General features: G+C 40.1%; 1 long non-coding RNA gene across 1 annotated transcript; it reads right to left on the bottom strand.

Moving 5' to 3' along the window:
- Positions 1 to 1,132: 1,132 nt before the first annotated feature.
- LOC129400865 (uncharacterized) lies at positions 1,133 to 19,985 on the bottom strand. Its single transcript, XR_008627945.1, has 4 exons — positions 19,767 to 19,985; positions 10,698 to 12,052; positions 9,619 to 9,685; positions 1,133 to 2,847 (listed from the first exon to the last, which is right to left on the bottom strand). It is a non-coding gene; the product is annotated as an uncharacterized LOC129400865 (long non-coding RNA).
- Positions 19,986 to 20,770: the final 785 nt, after the last annotated feature.

Genomic DNA, 20,770 nt, shown 5'->3' with positions numbered 1-20,770 from the left:
TATATAGGATATATATATCCTATATATTCTGAGTAACATAGGATATTATTCAGGAACTGTTAGTAGCAACTGAGAACCTTTGTTTATATTGCCATCTTTACGGGTTTCTTGAATGATAGTCAAAAAAATCTTTATGCGGTGACCAAGAGCTTCCACAAGCAAGACCCAGGTATGCGAGTTCCAGGACTAAAATGTCCAGGCCGCATGGAAGCAGAGGCACCATCTGTCCCTCCCTGGCTGGCTATCCACCCACTCTGCAGCCTGGCTGTCAGGCACACAAGCTTCCTCCAGGCGCCATCTTAGCAAACCATCAGACCTGGTCCAGAGATGCCCAATTGAATCTCCAAATGGATTAGTGCCCTACAGAGATGTCTCTGGAACCCAACCATCTACAATGTAGAATTCCAGAAGTTTGACCTCTCATGATATTTAAAGTGAGCAATGGAAAGTAAATTATCCAGCATCTGCCCTTAAAAGGCAGGCCTGAATGGTGGTGGGAAAATTCGGGCAAAACATAACTCCCCAAAGAAGAAAGGGAGTATGGGGAAATTGTCTGCTATAGAGGCAGGGGAAGACTGGGATGGGGGTGGGGGTGTTGGGGACATTGGTGGTGAAAAATGTGCACTGGTGGAGGATGGGTGTTCAATCATTGTATGGCTCAATCTCAAACATGAAAGCTTTGTAACTATATCTCACAGTGATTCAATTAAAAAAATTTTTTTAATTCTTTATGGGTTTCTTGAATGACAGTCATGTCAGTGTTGCAATTCTATATTCTAAGAAGACACATAAAGGGACCAAAGAGAGAGTAGCGTAGGTAAGGTGCTTAATTTACATACAGTTCACTCATACATGGTCCCCCCCAAACCCTGCCAGAAGGAATCCCAGCACAGAAGCAAGAGTAATCCCTGAGCACTGCTGGTGTGTGGCTCCCCCCAATCAAAACAATTAAAAAAACCAATTTTTTTTATTAGTGAATCACCATGAGTTACAGTTACAAACTTATGAACTTTCATGTTTGCATTTTGTTTATATCCCTCCACCAGTGCCCAGTCCCCTCCACCAATGTTCCTAGTATCCCTCCCACCTCCCAACCCATCCTCCCCACCCCACCCCACCTCTGTGGCAGGGCATTCCCCCTTGTTCTCTCTTGCTCCTTTTGGGTGTTGTGGTTTGCAACAGAGGCACTACGTGGCCATCGTGTTTGGTCTATATTCTATTTTCAGAGTGCATCTCTCATCCCGTGCGGGTACTCAAACCACACTTTACCTGGTGTTCCCTTCTCTATGCGAGCTGCTCCATCCTCCAGCATGTGGGGCCAACTTCCAAGCCTTGGAGCCAACCTCCTGGTACTTATCTCTACTATTCTTGGGTGTTAGTCTCCTATTCTGTTATTTTATTTTATATTCCACAAATGAGTGCAATCTTTCAATGTCTGTCTCTCTCTTTCTGACTCATTTCACTTAGCATGATACTTTCCATGTAGATCCACTTATATGCAAAGTTCATGACTTCATCTTTTCTAACAGCAGCATAGTATTCCATTGTGTAGATATACCAAAGTTTCTTTAACCAGTCATCCATTCTCGGGCACTCGGGTTTTTTTCCAGATACTGGCTATTGTAAACAGTGCTGCAATGAACATTCGAGTGCAGATGTCATTTCAACTGTACTTTTTTGCCTCTCCGGGATGTATTCCCAGAAGTGGTATTGCTGGGTCAAATGGGAGCTCAATTTCTAATTTTTTGAGAAATGACCATACTGTTTTCCAAAAGGGCTGAACCAGTCGGCATTCCCACCAGCAGTGTAGGAGGGTCCCTTTTTCCCCACATTCACGCCAACAGTGGTTGCTTTTGTTCTTTTGGATGTGTGCCATTCTCTGTGGTGTGAGGTGGTATCTCATAGTTGTTTTGATCTGCATCTCTCTGATGATTAGAGATGAACAGCATTTTTTCATGTGCCTTTTTGCCATTCGCATTTCTTCCTTGAGAAAGTTTCTGTTCATTTCCATCCCCCATTTTTTGATGGGGTTGGGAGTTTTCTTCTTGTAGATTCCAACCAGTGCCTTGTATATCCTTGATATCAGCCCCTTATCTGATGGGTATTGGGTGAATATTCTTTCCCATTCTGTAGATTGTCTTTGTACTTTGGTCACTGTATCTTTTGCAGTGCAGAAGCTTCTTAGTTTAACATAGTCCCATTTGTTTATCTCTGTTTCCACTTGGTTGGTCAGTAGCATGTCATCTTTGAATATACCAATAGCTTCAATATCGTGGAGAGTTTTGCCAACCTTGTCTTCAATGTACTTTATGGATTCTGGTCTGATGTTGAAGTCTTTAATCCATTTTGATCTGAATTTTGTGCATGGTGATAGGTCTAGATCTAAACGCATTTTTTTACAAGTGGTTGTCCAGTTATGCCAGCATCATTTGTTGAAGAGGCTTTCTTTGTTCCACTTCACATTTCTTGCTCCCTTATCAAAGATTAGATGTTCATACAATTGGGGTTGTGTCTAGGGATATTCCACCCTGTTCCATTGGTCTGCGGACCTGCCTTTGGACCAGTACCATGCTGTTTTGATTATTACCGCTTTATAGTAGAGCTTGAGGTTGGGGAGGGTGATGCCTCCCATCGTCCTTTTCCCAAGAATTGCTTTAGCTATTCATGGGCGTTTATTGTTCCATATGAATTTCAGAAGTGTTTGCTCCATTTCTTTGAAGTTTTTTATGGGTATCCTTATAGGTATCGCATTGAATCTGTACAGTGCTTTGGGGAGTATTGCCACTTTGACAGTGTTCATTCTTCCTATCCATGAGCAAAGAATATGTTTCCATTTCCTCGTGTCCTCTAAAAAAAACAAATTTTTAAATGACTTCCATCCAGCCAATATAAACAGATGCATGAGAAATTCATTCCGTAGAAAAACGTTCTTTCCCAAACAGAATAAATTACTAAAATAGTTGAAGAGAGACTGTAATAAGCCTCATCCTGCGTATATAAGATAGTCAGAAACTTGATGTGTTCAATTTTACTACTCAGTAACTTCTACTACTACCACTATTCTCTGTTTTCAAAATTTATAACAGATTCCTCTAAAAGTTTTTAGCATTACACTGGTAACATTGTTGGGGTAGTTTAGGATGACAGAACTTAAACTATGGTCTTAGAGAAGGTTAAAAATAATTAATCCCAAGGGGCTGGAGTGATAGCACAGCAGGTTGGGTGTTTGCCTTTCACTCAGTCGACCCAGGTTTGATCCCCAGCATCCCATATGATCCCCTGAGCACTACAGGAGTAACTCCTGAGTGCAGAACCAGGAGTATCCCCTGTGCATCACTGGGTGTGACCCAAAAAGAAAAAAAATTAACCCCCCAAAAAACTCTCAACTGGGAATTTCTATGTTATAAGTTTTTTTTGTGTTCTGACCTTTCTCTAATCTGTATCATCTAGAACTATAACCTGTACAACAATGCAGAAAATACTATCAAAGAATTTGCAAGAAATTTACTTTCAAAAACTATTTACAAATGTAAATCAACATTGTAGGCCTTTAAGTACCTTTTAAAATCGAAGATAAATGTGTAGAGGGAAAATAATATTTTTACACTATTAATTTTATTTTCTCTGAGAGTATTATCAATCATAACATCTTGAAGATTTGGCAAAGAAATTGAAATCATAGTCTTTCCAATTTTATAAATGTTCCCTGTACGTCCAAGCCAAAAGGTGACATTATCATTTCAGATTACCAGCGAGAATTTTTTTCTGTTTATCCTTCTTCTACTCCCATTTTATTTTCAGTCACCTTATTTCCTTATAAATCTCATTTCCTAGATGTTAATTTATTTTTATATCCCACCACGGAATCTTGGAAAATCCTCACTTGACCTTAGACATTGATTTGCAGAAGATAACAAAAATTTGTATCCAGTATATAAACAGAAATGTGGCCTTTGCCAAAGCATTTTTAAACTGAAATTAAATGAAAGAAATTTCTGAAATTTCACATATGTGAAAACTTTGACAAAGGGCATGTTTTTGTTTAGTTATTTTTTCAACATAAATCTGCATTTATGAAGCATTATATGCTGAATAGCAAAGGCAACGAATATTTTATCATTTTCCTTTTTCTCAGGGATTTAAAACATGCAAGGAAAGAATGCAACAAACCCCAATAAAGAAATTTCCAATAAAGAAATAGGACTAGGTTCGTTTTCTGTTCCTCTTAACAACAACAGCAACCATTTCGGATCATTTTAGTTGCTGCTTTGGTTCAGTCAACATCTCTAAGAGTGCTGGAATGTGAAACCGCCAAAATAGGATCATGGGAAACATTTTCTCCCTAGAGTTGCTCCCAGATGCAAACAAGGTGATGTGTCTCTGCATGCTACCGTTGCTAAACTGAGCGAAGTAAAGGAAAAGAAAAAAAAGAGCAAGACTGATTCAGATAATACATCTAAGATGCTTGTTGAGTGAAATGTCAAGTAGATTCATGTCTTGCCTTGTCCATCATCAACCAATCAATGACACTTGAACCTGGGATGACCAGGTCAACTCGCTACCACTGCTACCAAGTGGGAGAGGGAATGCATAGATCACCTCTTAGAATGACAATTACTTTGTGGGGCTATGTTAATTCCATAAGCTCTGGCCATTGTCTTGCTTAGCAAGAGGCTTCCTATGCTCCCACCGCTAAATACCAGCTCACTCAGATCTTGACACAGGGAAACAAAAACCCCTCCCTGGTGACCCAGGTCTGATCAAAATTGCATTTCACCCTTCTTAGAACACGTTTTGTTTTGTTTTTTAAAGGAAGAAAGAAAAAGGATTAAAGCAAATGAAGTCTTTGAGTGAGCTGTGTTCTTTCTCTTGCATCGAAACGAATATGAATACTGTCAATAGACAAGAACTCAGTGGTCTTCCTCCTCCTCCCTCCTATCCTGGTGACATTTATTCATTCATTTATTTATTTATTTGAGCAACTAGAACGACGATGTCATAAGAAACAAATCCATCATTTCTCTGTTTGGGATCAATACCCCATATTTACTGTTAATTTGTCATGCTTTCATATGTGTACTTGTTGTAGCCTGTAATCCTTAAATTTGCTCTGGAGATTTGGAGATTTCATCAAATCCCCAAGATCAAAAGTCTTAAAATTTTTGTTTGCATTTACATGCAAAGCTTACAAAGTTCTCCAGGGGAAATGGCAGTAAGTGCACTCTTCAAACCCTTGTTAATTGTTAACTGTCAAAGCCAGAGGGTGAAATCTCAGAGGTTTGTTTTAACAGGGGGAAAAACCATGACACTAATTTTAAATTCTCTTAAAAATGCGTTGGTGAGCTTGAGCAACATTTTCTTTTCCATCAAGTCACATAAAATGTAAGTAGAGTTGTTAGTTAAAGCTAAAAGTCATATTAAAACATCAACTTGTTTTCTCTCTCTGAAGATGGATCTAGAGCCTGCCTGGAGGATCATAACTGAGGCAAACTAAGTGGGAAAGCTGATATTTTAGGTACATTATTTTAAAATCACTCAAGTCCTCCAAGAAATTTTCAGTAACAGCTGTTGCTTTGATCCCCCAATACTGTTGAAAAATAATATGTAAAATTAGACTACTGTATATTTATCCCTAAAGTGTGCAATGAACTGAAAGATAGACATAAACCACATTTTTTAATCTTCCTGTCTTACTGTGGAATGACTCAATTACCAATGATATTTTCTTTAAAAAAAAAAAAACAATGTGGTGGGGGAGGGAGTAAGCTGGAGAGATAGCACAGCAAGTAATGCACTTGCCTTGCACTTGCCCAAACCAGGTCCAATCCCCAACACCCCATAGATTCCACCAAGCCCCACCAGGAGTAATTACTGAAAGCAGAGCCAAGAGTAACACCTGAGCATTGCTGGGTGTGACACAAAAGCAAACAAACTATGTGAAATCAATTTAAAGAAACCTACCATTTCAACATTCACTATAATAAATTCAAGTATTATATTACATGGTGTATGTTCTTTTTAATTATTTTGCGCATTATCATTGTGTTGTTCATTTTCTAAAATAGAATTTTCACTTAAAAAAATAGTCCAAAATTCACCTTAACTGGATAATTTTTTGAAATAATTTTAAGCTTGGGGCCAGAGCAATAGTACAGGGGGTAGAGCATTTGCCTTGCATGCAGCCGACCGGGGTTCAATCCCCGGCATTCCATATGGTCTCCCTAGCACTGCCAGGAGTAATTCCTGAGCACAGAGCAGGAGTAACCCCTGAGCATCACTGGGTATGACCCAAAAAGCAAAATAATAATAATAATAATAATAATAATTTTAAGCTTTATTTTCACATAAAAATGAAAATCATTATAGAACTTATAGATAACTGTACTTAAATACCTCCCAAGAACACTGAGAATTTTCACTGAGTCCTATTTTGGAATTCATTATGATCTATAACCCAAAAAAATATTCCTAGATGTGATTGATATTCTCTGTACATGCTTCTTATAGAAATTGACCTTAAAATTTACCTACAGTATTACCTACAGTAATAACAATCAGGGTCTTACTATTTTAACTCTACAGATCAAACAAGGGAAATTTTGATAATATCAAAGAAGGAAAACAACATTTTTTAACGAAATTCTTTTCTTTTAATAGTTTTGGGGCCATATCTAGCAGTGTTGGAGGTAGGGATCTCAACTGGTGGTGTTCAGGGGGATCATGTGGTATTGAGAATTAAATCCAGTTTCCTGCATGCAAAGATTACTCTCTGGCCCATTTTGCTATCTCCCTGACCCTAAAAAGCAGCTCTTTTGTTGTTGTTTTTTGTTTCATTTTAAACAAAAAACACTGGGTGGGGGACGCTGAAGTTATAGCACAGCGGGTAGGGCGTTTGCCTTGCACACGGCCAACCTGGGTTCGATTCCCAGCATCCCATATGGTCCCCCAAGCACTGCCAGGAGTAAGTCCTGAGTGCATGAGCCAGGAGTGACCTCTGTGCATTGCTGGATATGACCCAAAAAGAATGGAAAAAAAAAAACAGGGCCCCAGAGAGAGATAGGATAGGGCTCAAGGTTCTTACCTTTCTCTCAACTAACCCAGTTCAACTAACTATAGCCCCACATATAGTTCCTCAAGTACCACAGGAGTGACCCCTGAGCACAGAGCCAGGAGTAATCCCTGATACAGCAAAGTGTGACCCACATACCTCCGCCCCTACCAAATATCCAGAAATACTTCCAATTAGTCTGTAATGAAAAACGATAGAGGAAGAATTTTTCCCAGAGAAGTTTGCCTTCTATTATTTCCTATATACAATATGTACTGCACATTCTAACATTTCCTATTTTATGTTTCCTAAAGACATTGAATCCATTTCCAAAGAGATTTTCCATTTTGAATGATTAAATAACTGGCGATGGAATTACTCTAAATTGTGCTGTTAGGAGGAATAACTGTCCAAAAGGAGCTCATTTAGTCTCTCATTTTGCGTGAACATTTGTGATTTACTTTCCTTATGTTTTCTTTAACTATTGCAATTAGCAGAAATACTTTCACCAGTTCCGTTTGTTTTTCTCTGATTAACCAAAGCTGCAACATTATTCCTGGAAATACCAGCCATGGGAATGCAAACACTTCCAGGAACATGACCACCATGAAGTGATCTGGCCTAAATACATGCGTTTTAATTGAGTATGTATAGGCATGGGACATTTCTTAAAAGCAGTGGGATTATTAGTCTTCTCAAACTGCAATTTCAAATTAAGATGCCACTGAAAAGTTGCAAGTGCATTTACTTAGTTGAACTCCTCTATTTAATCCTCTTTTGGGGGACAAATGAAAAGAAAGAACTCAAAGAGAATCTGAAATGGCTAATAATACTACTCCAATTTCTCTTTTTTTTCTTTTCTGGGGGTAAGGGGAGGTATGCACCTAGCAATGCTCAGAGGTTACTCCTGACTCTGCACTCAGGAACCATCCCAGGCAGGTCTCAGGGGACCTATGTGAGGTGCCAGAAATAAAACCTGGGTCAGTCACATGCAAGACAAATGCCCTGACCACTGAACTACCTGTCCTGCCCCTCCAATTTATCTTTTATTTTGAAATTTTCAATAACTCACTTACACTTTTTTTCTTTGCCTTTTGGGTCACACCCAGCAATGCACAGGGGTTACTCCTGGCTTTGCACTCAGGAGTTACTCCTAGCTGTGCTCAGGGGACCATATGGGATGCTGGGAATCGAACCCAGGTCGGCTGCATGCAAGGCAAACACCCTACCCACTGTGCTATTGCTCCAGCCCCTCACTTACACTTTTATCTGAAGGAAAATAACTAAATTTATTTAAATATACAACAGTGATAATCACTGTATCACTGTCACTGTCATCCCGTTGTTCATCGATTTGCTCGAGTGGGCACCAGTAACGTCTCCATTGTGAGACTTGTTGTTACTGTTTTTGGCATATCAAATACACCATGGGTAGCTTGCCAGGCTCTGCCGTGTGGGTGGCATACTCTCGGTAGCTTGCCGGCCTCTCTGAGAGGGACAGAGGAATCGAACAATGGTCAGCCGCGTGCAAGGCAAACGCCCTGCCTGCTACGCTCTCGCTCCAGCCCAGTGATAATAAGGAACATTTTTCACTATCGCCAATTCTTTAAGATCAATATGGCACTAATTTTGCTGGTGGTGGTAAGGGGCAGAAATGTAAAGAAAGACTCTTTACTCTGTGCCTTTGTATTCAGTATATATATGTATATATATATATGTATATATATTCAGTAATATTTAAATACATATTATTCCATATAAGAAACTAATCACTGAGATCAAAGAGATGAATCAGAGGGCTAGAGTACAGGCTTCACATAGAGAGGGCTCGGGTTTGATCCCAGGACTGCATGGTCCCCAGAGCACAGGCCAGAGTGACCTCTGAGCACCTAGCCAGGATCTAGCCCCTAAGTACAGCTAGGTGTGGCACAAAATTTTTTTAAAAAGAAATATAAGCATCATTGGTATTCTAATAAGTAATATACAATTTAATTTCACCATTAACTAAATTTTAATGTTAGATTCTTAAAAATCAGTTGTCGGTTTAAAGCTACTCAATTATGAATTCAACAACTTGAGCATTCTAAAGCTGAATTCTACAAAAATACAATTTTTGTCCTCTGCCATTTGATTGATTGATTGGTTGATTGAGTCTTGGGATGACCACACCTGGAAGTGCTCAGAGGTCACTTCTGGTGGTGCTTGCAGGGCCGACCATATGTGGTGCCAGTGATTGAACTAGACAGGCAAGGCAAGTGTCTTAACCCTGCGCTACCTCTCTGGCTCCCTTTCTCTTGTGTTAATGTATTTGTGTTAATGTATTTTTAGGATGCTGCTTCTAACTGCCACAATAACTCTCTTTGTACTAGAGTGCCACAGAAAGTCTGATTACCCATAGAATTTAGGATAGCCTTTAATCAGCTGCTGATAGCAAATGTTCCAAATTATATTAAACATCAGACCCAGTAGAGTTCAGTTCATAAAAATGTACCAAAGACAAGGAATGTTAGTTATTTTTGCTATCCTAGGATAACAAAGGACTAAGCAAATAGATCTTCCTTTCTGCTCACCTGTTACATCCCAACTCTCCATTTGGAATAAATCCCTTAGCGCAGTGCCAGTGTAAGAAAGTTGTCTCTAAGGTTAAATCAGAGATAGTTGGTGTAAGATTGAGATTACATCAAGGACATTTCTTTCACTTTAAAGCTTTCCTTGAGGGCTGGAGAGGGTATAGAAGTTAAGGTGCTTGTCTTGCCTGCAGCTTACCCCAGTTGAACCCTGTGACCACATGGTCCCGAAGGATCACTGGATCCAACTCTGGAGACCTTAGCCCCAGAAGATCTGAGCAGTTCTACATTCTGGGGGCATTCCCTTGAAATGCCGGTCCAGTTGACCTAGAACTGCTGGAAGAGACCCCTGAGACCTCATGAACACTTCTTGGGAAACATTCTGTGTCCCCTCCCTCCAAATAAAAACCTTAGAAAATAATGTAAGATGCATCTTTTTTCAATTTTTTGTTTTTCGGGGTCACACTCAGCAATGCTCAGGGGTTACTTCTGGCTCTGCACTCAGAATTTACTCCTGGCAGTGCTGGGGGACTGTATGGGATGCTGGGGATCGAACCAGGGCTGGCCACATGCAAGGCAAATGCCCTATCCACTGTACAATCGCTCCAGCCCCAATTCTGTTTTTCAGAATGAAGATGAACTAATCATCTGAAAAGAAAATACTTGTTCCTCTGTGTATGTCTCTCATCACTGGGCTGGGCCAGCCCTGGGAATGCAGTCGGACACCTGAGCCTATGCTGTGTGCTCTGTCACACCATAGAATCCCCAGGACATTGGGGCTGGAGTGATAGCATAGGGGGTAGGGAGTTTGCATGCGGCCAACCCGGGTTCAAATCCCAGCATCCCATATGGTCCCCTGAGCACTGCCAGGGGTAATTCCTGAGTGCAAAGCCAGGAGTAACCCCTGTGCATCGCTGGGTGTGACCCCCCCCCCAAAAAAAAGCAAAAAAAAAAAAACCAAAAAAAAACCTAGAATCCCCAGGACACAAAACAGCAGGCCATGTGTTTGGTGCACTATACACATCAATTTCTAGAGTTGTTCTATGTAACTGCTGTCCCATAAGGCTTTAATTTGACACTACCTGGATGAGTTAGTTTCCTCCTGCTACTGTCATAAATTTCTGTAAGTTTGGAGGTTTAATAACACACAAGTATACTCTTCTGCAGCTCTGGAGGTGGAGGTCTAAGTCTTTAACTGGTTTCGCTGAAGCCAAGCAATCAACAGGGTTGGTTTCTTCTGAAAGGTTTGAAGAAGATTCTATTTCCTTGATTTTATTTTTCAGATTCTTGTGGTCACCTGTATTCATTAGCTGGTGGCCTCATCCTCTATCTTCAGAGTTCGTCACTGCAACCTCTGAACTGCCATATCATTGCTTCCTCCTTCCCCCTTGAATTCCTCTCAAGGACACTAGGAGGCCACAATGATAATCCAGGATAATCTAATCTCAAATCCTTTACTCTAATTATACCTATCAAGGCCCTTTTGTCATATTAGGAACAGTCACCGGATCTCTGGAGTAGGGTAGCCCACCAGCCTAGGAAGGACTGTGTGGAATCAAAGGAAGTGAGCTCGCCTCTCCCACATGTGAGTTCTGAAGCCCTTCTGCGGGTGCAAGGAGGAGAAAATGAAACAGATACTTTCTATCTTCATAACTCATGATAATAAACAATGGGATAAAAGGAGATCTGTGGAAAAACAAGACAAATTTGAACTCCACTAAAACCCAGGGCAGAATATTTCGTAATGCTGTATAATTTTTGAAAACTATAGGTCAGAGACAGGATATAATTTTACATAAGTGGTGTTTTAATCACAATGTCTACTAAAGGAAGAAGCTAATCTTGGGAGACAAATGAGGTGTAGCTCTGATTATTTTAAGGATCAAATGAGACAATTTATGTACGACACTAAGCAAAATGTCTAACTCTTTGTAAATGATCAAAAGTGTTCATTATTATTTTTCCTGGGCTCTGAGATTAAAAACTCATTTCTTTGCCTTGCTTGCAGTGATGAATATACATGTAGTTCATGCCTTCTCAGATAAGCACTCGCATTTCTATCCCCAGAGAGAGTGCTGACACCAAACTGAAAGAAATCTCAGAAGATGACCATCCCCGGCAGACCACAATCTTGGCCAGCAGACCACCAGCACAATCTTTGACATGCATTTCTTTCCTGAGTTGACCTCGTTTTCCTGGGTTAAAGTTGAGTGGCCGGGCATCAGCTGCTACTTGGAAAAGTGCTGAGTGGCTGATGTGTGCTGTCAGCATTGTCCAAGGCCAGCCGGAGAGTGTCGTCGTGGCTCCTTCCTTTCCACTGGCATTTGGCAAAGGCTTTATTGTGATGTTGAGGAAGGTGGGAAGTGATGAAAATGCATAGTTCTTTCCAACCATATCATACACCCACTTAAAATGTCATCTTCCTAAGTTTGTTGAGCTAGAAGAAATATAATACAGACAGCAGGAAGTCTAATTATTGCAAGCCAATTTAAGAATCAGTGTATCTGTTCCCTCTCCTCCCACTAATTGATCTAAAGAAGGTTAAATGACACCAGTCACCATCTATAAAAATGGAGTAGTTACATTATTAAATTAAATCTGCATGAAATACACACATGAATCCACAAATGGTAATTCATGGGTGATGTGCCATCAACAATTCTCCCTTTATCTCAGCACTGTCATAGTTTAAGCTCATCTCTGGACTAGAGGGACTCAACTCTCTCTTCCTCTCACCATTTGGTGGTACTGTCTACAAATTTTTTTTAAATCCTGTGATATTTTCCAGCAAAAGCAGGATGAATCAAACACCACTCAAGTCAAAAATGTTCTTCATTCCTGTTTTGGGCCCCCCAAGTAGTGCTCACAGGCCTGAGGGGCCCTCCCAGTGGTACTTGGGGGCCTCCAAGACTGCACATTATTGCATAGTATTGCCCTGGGGATATGCTTAGGTGACCATGTGGCACTGGGGATTTAACAGCCGTCTCCACAATGCCAAAGATTGTGGTGGTGGTCTGCCAGTGATCTGCAAAATATGTGCCTTAGGCCCCTATAAAAGTTCTCTGGCCCCTCCATCCTTTTCTCCTTTGGAGGTCTCCTCAGCTCCTCTATCACCCGGGGATCTGGGTCCTTGGTGCTCTGGGTTGTCTTGAAGACATTACTGGTTTTCTGGGTCTCAATCTAATGTTCTTGTTTAGTTTGGAGGCCACAACTCGTGGTGTTTCAGGGGCCACATCCCGTGGTGTTCCAAAACCTAGTCATCTCCCCAAACTCTCAATGATTTATTTTAATGCAAGTTACAGTCCAGGTAGAATGAGATTGCCTTTTTTAAACCCTACTATGAAATTTCCTAAAATACTTAATAAATGAGATTGAACTTGACAAAGTGGTTTTGTTCTTTAAATAGCATTTGGAATCATCTAAATATCCATTATCTCAGTGAGCAAGAATTACAGAGTGGACCAAACACTTCAGTAAGACCTTGTCTTAGTGAAAAAATTGTCACCCTCCTCTCCAAACAACCAACTTTAGCATGATCCAGTCCAAATATCCAACTTAAAGTTAGATGAAAATAGTTAACTACTTAGAGGAAAATGAAGAGGAGATTGAGATATAAGCTATTAAATAATTTTTTAAATGAGAATTAGAGTTCCCTCTCAGAATTATCAATTCAGCTAATGACAGAGGCAAGATAATTCCTCTGTATGAATCATCCTTTCAGAGAATAAAGATCCTATGAAACATATTGACCTCTAACTCAAACTCAGATACAGAAGGATAATTCATAGGGGGAAAACATACATATATATGAAAATATTATGTGCATAAAATGTTTAATTACATGAAAATAAATATATATTTGAAAATTATAAAGTTCAGGTTACAAGAGAATGCAGGGATTAATAAGTGACATGAACTCAGAAACAAAAGATAAGGAGGACAATATATTTGTTAAGCCAGTTTAAGGATGAAGATCTATTAATATTTTCTGCCCAGGGCTTCAAAAGCATTCTTACTCACCTATAATTTTCTAACCTTAGACAATGAGATTACACTTACACATACAATCACCCAGTGATACAATTGGGTTACATGTACTATTTTCCTACTTCCTCTAGGGCTTTCTAGCATAGCTGGAAATCTAATAGGACTATAACGTGATGAAGGCAAACGAATCTGTACAGTTCACTTCAGACTTAATTTCATATAGTGTACTTAAAAAGCTACCATAACTTACTCAAATAGCTATGTCCACTCGGCAATAAAGAGAATGATTAATATGTAGAGACTAAAGAACAGAGAGGGAACTGGCACTGCCAGCCACAGGCCCTAGTTGAGTCAACAACCACAGGGCAAATCACTATTATTTCTCTGCCTTGCATGGTCAGTCTCATTGAATAACCTTTCTTTCTTGTATATTATAAGACACTAGCCATATAAACTTGCTTTTAAAAATTAAATGACAACAGTCACTTATAGAATATAGCCCAATTCCTTTTTCCAAGCACATCTGTCAGCACTTGCTTATAAAAGCTCTACTCCAGTCAGACTAGCTCACTTCTCATCCCATGCACATTCCTATCTCACATGGGACATACCATTTGGGAAATAAATGGAATGTCATCCAACATCAAACTCTTTGAATATCATAGAACCTAGCTTCTAGAGATAATCAAAGACCATTAGTTTCAATTTCCTAATCTCTAATATCCCAAAAGGCCCAACCAAGATCTGCGCACCTCTATTTGTTTCTTATTTTGGTTCTTGGTGGGTGGAGGGAGTGTCAAAGGAGTGTTGGGAGGGGGCACACCTGGCTATGCTCAGGACCTACTCCTTCCTCTGTGCTCAGGGATCATGCCTGGCAGTGCTGGGAAAGCATATGCAATACCAGGGATGAAAACCAAGTTGGCCACATGCAAGGTAGGCATCCCTGTACTATCTCTCAGACCCTGTTTTCTGTTTTTGATCCTGAACTTTATCGCCTTTCAGATTATCTTCAGGAATTCAGAAAGCAAAGGAAGCTTTTAACCTTGTGTAGAAGAATTATTTGTTAATGAAGTTAACAAAATTAAAGGCAATAGGGGCACTCAGGTTGCAACAGGTGTACCTAGAACTCAGATTTTTATTTATATACTATTCCCCAATAAAAATATTCAAAGTTCCCTGGATAAATGATGGATTCTAAAACGGGGTCGTGAAACCAACCAACAGGAACACTCTAGAGTATTGTCTAGTGCAAGAAAGTTAGAAAGTGCTTAAAAATCCCCAAATCATTGGGCATATCCAAGGGATATGGGGATTGATTAAAGAGTCCCAATTGGCAAAGTTGAAATAACTTGAGCAACAAAATTAAGTAGCATCAGATTGTAACACCCAAACTAAATATCTATGTATCCATACTAATAAAAATAAATTATTAAATTATAAATTAGGGGGTGAAGAGTTAGCTTAGTGCAAGTATAGTATAAGGCCATAAGTCCCATCCCTGGAGCCACCACGAGTACCAAGTGTGACCCTGGTAGGTTCGGTGACTGTGATCTCCTGTGCCTAACTAAAGGTACTTCTGACTGCACCACAGGCAAGTATGTGTGAGCACCACAGTCAGAGAGACCTCCCCCCCACATCATTCAATCACCACAATCAAAAAGGGACAAGAGCAGCACCACAAGGAATACAAGCCCTCAGGCCAGCAAGAGAGGGAGCACCACATAGACACCCATGAGTGACCAGAACTAAATGTGCAAACGCTACCTGCCAGGCAGGTGTGGAACATCAACAGAAGGAAGGGAAGGAGGGGGAAAGATCACAATAAATAGATAGGGCCAGGAAGATTCACACAGGACCCAAGGGGCACAAGGGCAAAGGCTTTGCGTGCCAGAGGCCCGGGTTCAATCTCTGGGACACTATGGTACCCCTAGTACCACTGACCAGTGGACCCCCTCATGATGTACCAGGAATAGCGGAATGGCTGATAGGGAATTGGGGATGACTCCAAATCCAATCAGTCAATCAACAGCAGCAGATGTCTCTCCAATTAGAATGCCCAATGATGTATGCAAATACTACACATTCAAAGGCAGAGAACTCCTCACTTTCTCCGAGTTGATTGCACTCAACATTGCAGGGAAGGGAGTTCATTTAAAATGGAGAAACCCAATGTTAGTCCTGTTGATAGTATATGCCTGGAGAGATGTGAGGAGGAAAAAGCTCCAAAGTAAAAGAAAATGAGCAGGAGAGAGTGCACCAGAAGGCTAAGGTTCCATCCCCCAGAGGACTGTAGCACAGAGCCAGTCAGGGCTGGCCCTCAACTACCACTGCTATGCATGTCTGTGTGCACCCTCGCCCTCGCCCGTACCCTCAAAGAAGCGGCAGTAACATCTTTCTGTCTTTGTTTTCTTGGGTGGGGGGGGCAGGAGTCCACATGCAGCATGTTCAGGTTTACTCCTGGCTTTGCACTCAGAAATTACTCCTGGCGGTGCTTGAGGAGTAAACCTGAATCAAACCTGGGTGGACTGTGTGCAAGGCAAAGACCTTCCCACTATATGATAGCTCCAACTAATCCCTCCCTCTTTGTAGCATCCTGTCTCCCCATCTGTCTCCCCACCTACTGGAGAAGAAGAAAGTAAAATCGCATTTGCTTTTGCAGATTTGTGACTTAAGTCAAGATTTGCTCAAAGGCAAGAAACCCTTGCACCCGAGCCACGGACTTGGAAGGCCCCTAGGCAGGCACTTCTGTGGCCTAAGCAGGGAGGAACAGAGAAGCGAGAAATAGCAGATGCTGCCCATGACTGTGGGAAGAGATCTGGGGGCTTTTCCTTTCCTCTTGGCCTTACTGTCCCACTTGCATTTTGAAGTCCGAGAAATGTATCTGCATCTCACAGACCAAGTGTGGAAAGGTCATGCCGCCAGTGTTACACGCTGAACACCTCTTTAGAGCTACTTCTAACTTAATGCAAAATTAGATCTGAGCTACACCAGCAGGATTGCTGAGGGTTTTTTACCCTGGAAATTGTATAACCTTTTTCAATAAGCACCTTCTGCAATAAACACAAAGAATGATTCCCGTTTTATAATGGGGAGGTTGAACTGGAGCACACCGCGGCCTCTCACAGGCCGGGGACAAGGGCTGAGGGTTTGTTTCATTTTCAAGGAGGTCTGTTTTCACCTTTTATCCATCTTGATATCACCCAGGGTCCACGACGGAGTTAAAGCTAAGATGGCAAGCAGTGAAATGATTCTTCCATCAAGCTTAGCTTTGGTAAAGAGTGGTGTGATTGTTTCCTATAAAACCAGGATGTTCTCCAAAAAACCGTTAGACACACATATTCTCCACCTTCCCCTTGCCATTAGCATCACCCCACACACAAAAAAATCCTAATAGAGGAGCTAATATTTTGTCGTCCTGGTAATGTTCAGATGTTTGGGGACAGGCAGTCTGGAGGGACATAAAGATACCTCAATAAAGAGATAGACAAAAGAAATCCTTAGCCACCTTTGAGATGATGGCTTATCTTTCTAGAAGTCTTGTAGCATCTTAAAGGGAATTTCTAGTACCAAAAATCCCCTAGAAATTGGGTGGAGTCCAGGAAAGGCTGGGACTGCTAATTCCAACTCAAGATAGATCCTGGCTGTCTGCCTGATACTCATACATGAATATGAGAAATTTGGCAGTTTTTTTAGTTTGGGGTAAAACAGCAGGTCTAAACTGATTTCTGCCCTGTCCACAACCCTCCTGAAGGTTGCATATGGGATCCTGTGCATAATGTGGATAGAAAAGAACGTAACACTCTGCTCTGCTCACCATCGAATCTAGGGACCTGGATGAAAGGGAGGAGATTGCTCCTTGGAATTGGCTCACTAGATACTCACTCACAGCTTAGGTATGAAAGCTTAGGTTCCTGAGCTGCTAAACTCTGGGTGGGGGATAGTAATGATGGGTAGCAAGCAGACAAGGGAGCCTGTATTCTGTTCCCAGAGGTCTCTTCAGGAGGCGATACACAGCATTTAGAATGGAATTAATCTACCAGATCAGCATTATGGCTTGCAACCCTAAGCCATAATGCTGATCGGGTAGAATGATGAGGTCTGTTGCCCCAAATTTACTCTTCTGCAAACCCGATATCAGAACAAAAAATTCAGAGAGAAACTGATAAAAAAAAATTAAACCTCAACAAGAAAGTTAAAATAAGTTTGGTGCCTCTCAAAACATTTTTCATGTAAACTTTAGAATCATGGAGCATTCAGGAACACTGGATGTTAAGTTCTACAGGACTTTAGTTCCTTTGATGCAAACTGCAATTGTGCTGAGAGCAAGCATTCATTCAAATTAAAGTAAAGTAAAGCATACAGATTGCCCATCTTATTGTGCATAGGTCTGGACTCTATTTTATGCCATCTAGGTCAGGATAATTTATTGTTTATTAGTATTATTACTGTTTCATAAAACCCCTCCAACATCACATCACTTTAACTCACAGTTTATTTTGTAAGTTAAACTTTCTCATTTGGGTTAGTTTTTTATGCGCCTCTTTTTACCTGCCATAAAGCCACCTTTGAACTTAAAGTAAAAGCTTTTTTAATAAAGTCCTTTGAAATTATATGAAAACCACGCTGGCTTTATTATCTCTTTTTTCCTGGGGAACTTCCTGAAATGAATAACAGCCTCATTTGCATTTGCAAACAGGAAACTCTGTAAGCTAAACTGAGAGCAAAGCTTAGTTATTAGGTCAGTTGCTTACAAATACTTTAGAAGAAGCATTCCTTCGGCATTTCAATATTGGCTAAAAGAGCCTTAATATGCAAGACAGGATGTAAGATGCTTAGCTGATCCAAATGCCAGTCTATGGATTTGAAAGACTAAAGATCACATCACTAGAAGGTTGACAGAAGTGACACTTTGCAAAGTGCCAATGATTTATGCCAATGTCTTGCTTGATGATACTGTTATAGACAGCACTGTCATTAAAAAGTCCCTGCTGACTTCCTTCTACATTTATGGTGCACAAATTATAGGTGAGCCCAAAGATCGAACCCTCCCTGCCTTTTAGATTTCAATGACTGTGGATTTCTCATTTGGGTTAGTTATTTATGCACCTCCTTTTACCTGCTTCTTTCTTTCATTTATACACACAGCCACGAGAAGACAAGGAATAAAATGTGCCCCGCTAAGAAATGCGGACGTTATAAACACATTCCCTGCAAGCTCCCACGGGAGGGTTATTTTTCAAGTCTCAAACCTCTTTCACAATCTGCTCTGCTTATGGAAAAAAGGCAGCAAACACCATTTTTGCAGAGCATATTTGGGAACAAAGCTCTGGAGTAAACTGTCAGGATTACCGCCGCCTGACCTTTAGCAGCAGTGCGATAGTCCATCACTCTGTTGTGACTTGGGCATTTCCAAAACAACTCTTGGAACAGCAAAGAGCAGATAAAATTTTTCTCTCCAGCACTTAAATTTTTTCTGCAAGACTTTTGTTTCAAATATGCAATTATGTACTGCGTTCAATAGAATTTCGTTTTTAAAAATCCTCTGAAAGCAATTTGGAAATGGCATTCTAAATAGAATCTAATCATTTTATCTGACACTTGGGGGGAATAAAGATTCCAAATTTTATTAGCTAATCTTAAAGCAAAGTCAAACTTAAAGGAACTAGCTTTTAGTGGTTTTTTTTGTTTTGTTCTTTAACAAGGATTATAATGACTATGTTTTTACCCTTTAAAAAATTGTGACTGGTCCAGAAAAATGTATATTTAATTTATCTGCAAAAACTGCCTTTACTTTCTTTATATTTTTAACTCACAGAAAAGTAGATGCTTGAAAATACAGTGTTAAAAGAGATTGTTCCCTAGACTTAACTGCTACTCAGAGTTTATCATGTTGGTAGTTGTTTTCTTAGTATACAATTACTTATACTAAAAAGAATACATAGGATAAAGTTTAAATTCTTTCTAAATAAAAGCCATTAAAGAGGAAATCAATATCAAAAACTAAAATTTATTTAAAAATTTTTATTGGGATTTTTTTAAAAGATTAAATAGAAAGCTCACTAAACTAACCACAATATTAAATCAAAATATTAAATATTAAATAATACTTAATTAAAATTGCTTTTTAGAAAACTAATCACACTGAGAATTAAAATACACATTACCTTCTAAGACGGGGAATGCGGTTCAGCAGTAGAGCACGTGCCTTGCATGTTTGATGCCACTTTACGCTCCAAATAAAATAGAATACACATTATTTTCTGTTTGCTGGAAGCAAGAAGTGGCAACAAAGAGGCAAGGGAAAGAAAGCTTCAGACAAAGGCACTTGGATTTAGGAACAGCTTCAACCCCAGTGGATTCCAGTGCATTACTGCGCCTCATGGAAAGCTGACTGATTGGTCATCTGCATCAGAAGTAGGGCCAGTGGGCAGGCAGGGGTGATGGGAGTAGAAACAAATAGAAACAAATGCCACATGGTTCCCTCCAAATAAGTGTTGCTCAAAGGTTAGTTATAATTACATAAATACTGCATTATATATCCTTCTTTTAAAAACTTAAGAACTCCGAAAAATTATACTGGCATTAAGGTGCTTACCTTACACACAGCTGACCCTAGTTTGATCCCTGGCACCACATATGGACTCCTGATCACCACCAGGAGTGATCCCTGAGCACAATCAGGAGTAAGCTCTGAGCACTTCCGTGGGAGGAGGAAAGAAAGAAAGAAAGAAAGAAAGAAAGAAAGAAAGAAAGAAAGAAAGAAAGAAAGAAAGAAAGAAAGAAAGAAAGAAAGAAAGAAAGAAAGAAAGAAAGAAAGAAAGAAAGAAAGAAAGAAAGAAAGAAAGAAAGAAAGAAAGAAAGAAAGAAAGAAAGAAAGAAAGAAAGAAAGAGTCAGAGAGAAATAGAGGGAGGAAGGAAGGAAGGAAGGAAGGAAGGAGGAAGGAAGGAAGGAAGGAAGGAAGGAAGGAAGGAAGGAAGGAAGGAAGGAAGGAAGGAAGGAAGGAAAAACTAACAAAAAGTTAGTTTTACTACCACCTCCCTGGATTTCTACAGTTCTTAAAATTCATTTAATATGAGAAATGACCTTAATTCCATTGGTGATGGACTATACATCCCATAGTTGAAACTATGCAATGCAATTTTTAGATAGCAGTTTGTTTGTGAATGT

Source organism: Sorex araneus, chromosome 1 (genome assembly GCF_027595985.1).
Source record: "Sorex araneus isolate mSorAra2 chromosome 1, mSorAra2.pri, whole genome shotgun sequence".
Lineage (NCBI taxonomy): Eukaryota > Metazoa > Chordata > Mammalia > Eulipotyphla > Soricidae > Sorex > Sorex araneus.
Note: the sequence above shows the minus strand (reverse complement) of the source record. Positions and strands in the feature narration are given on the sequence as shown.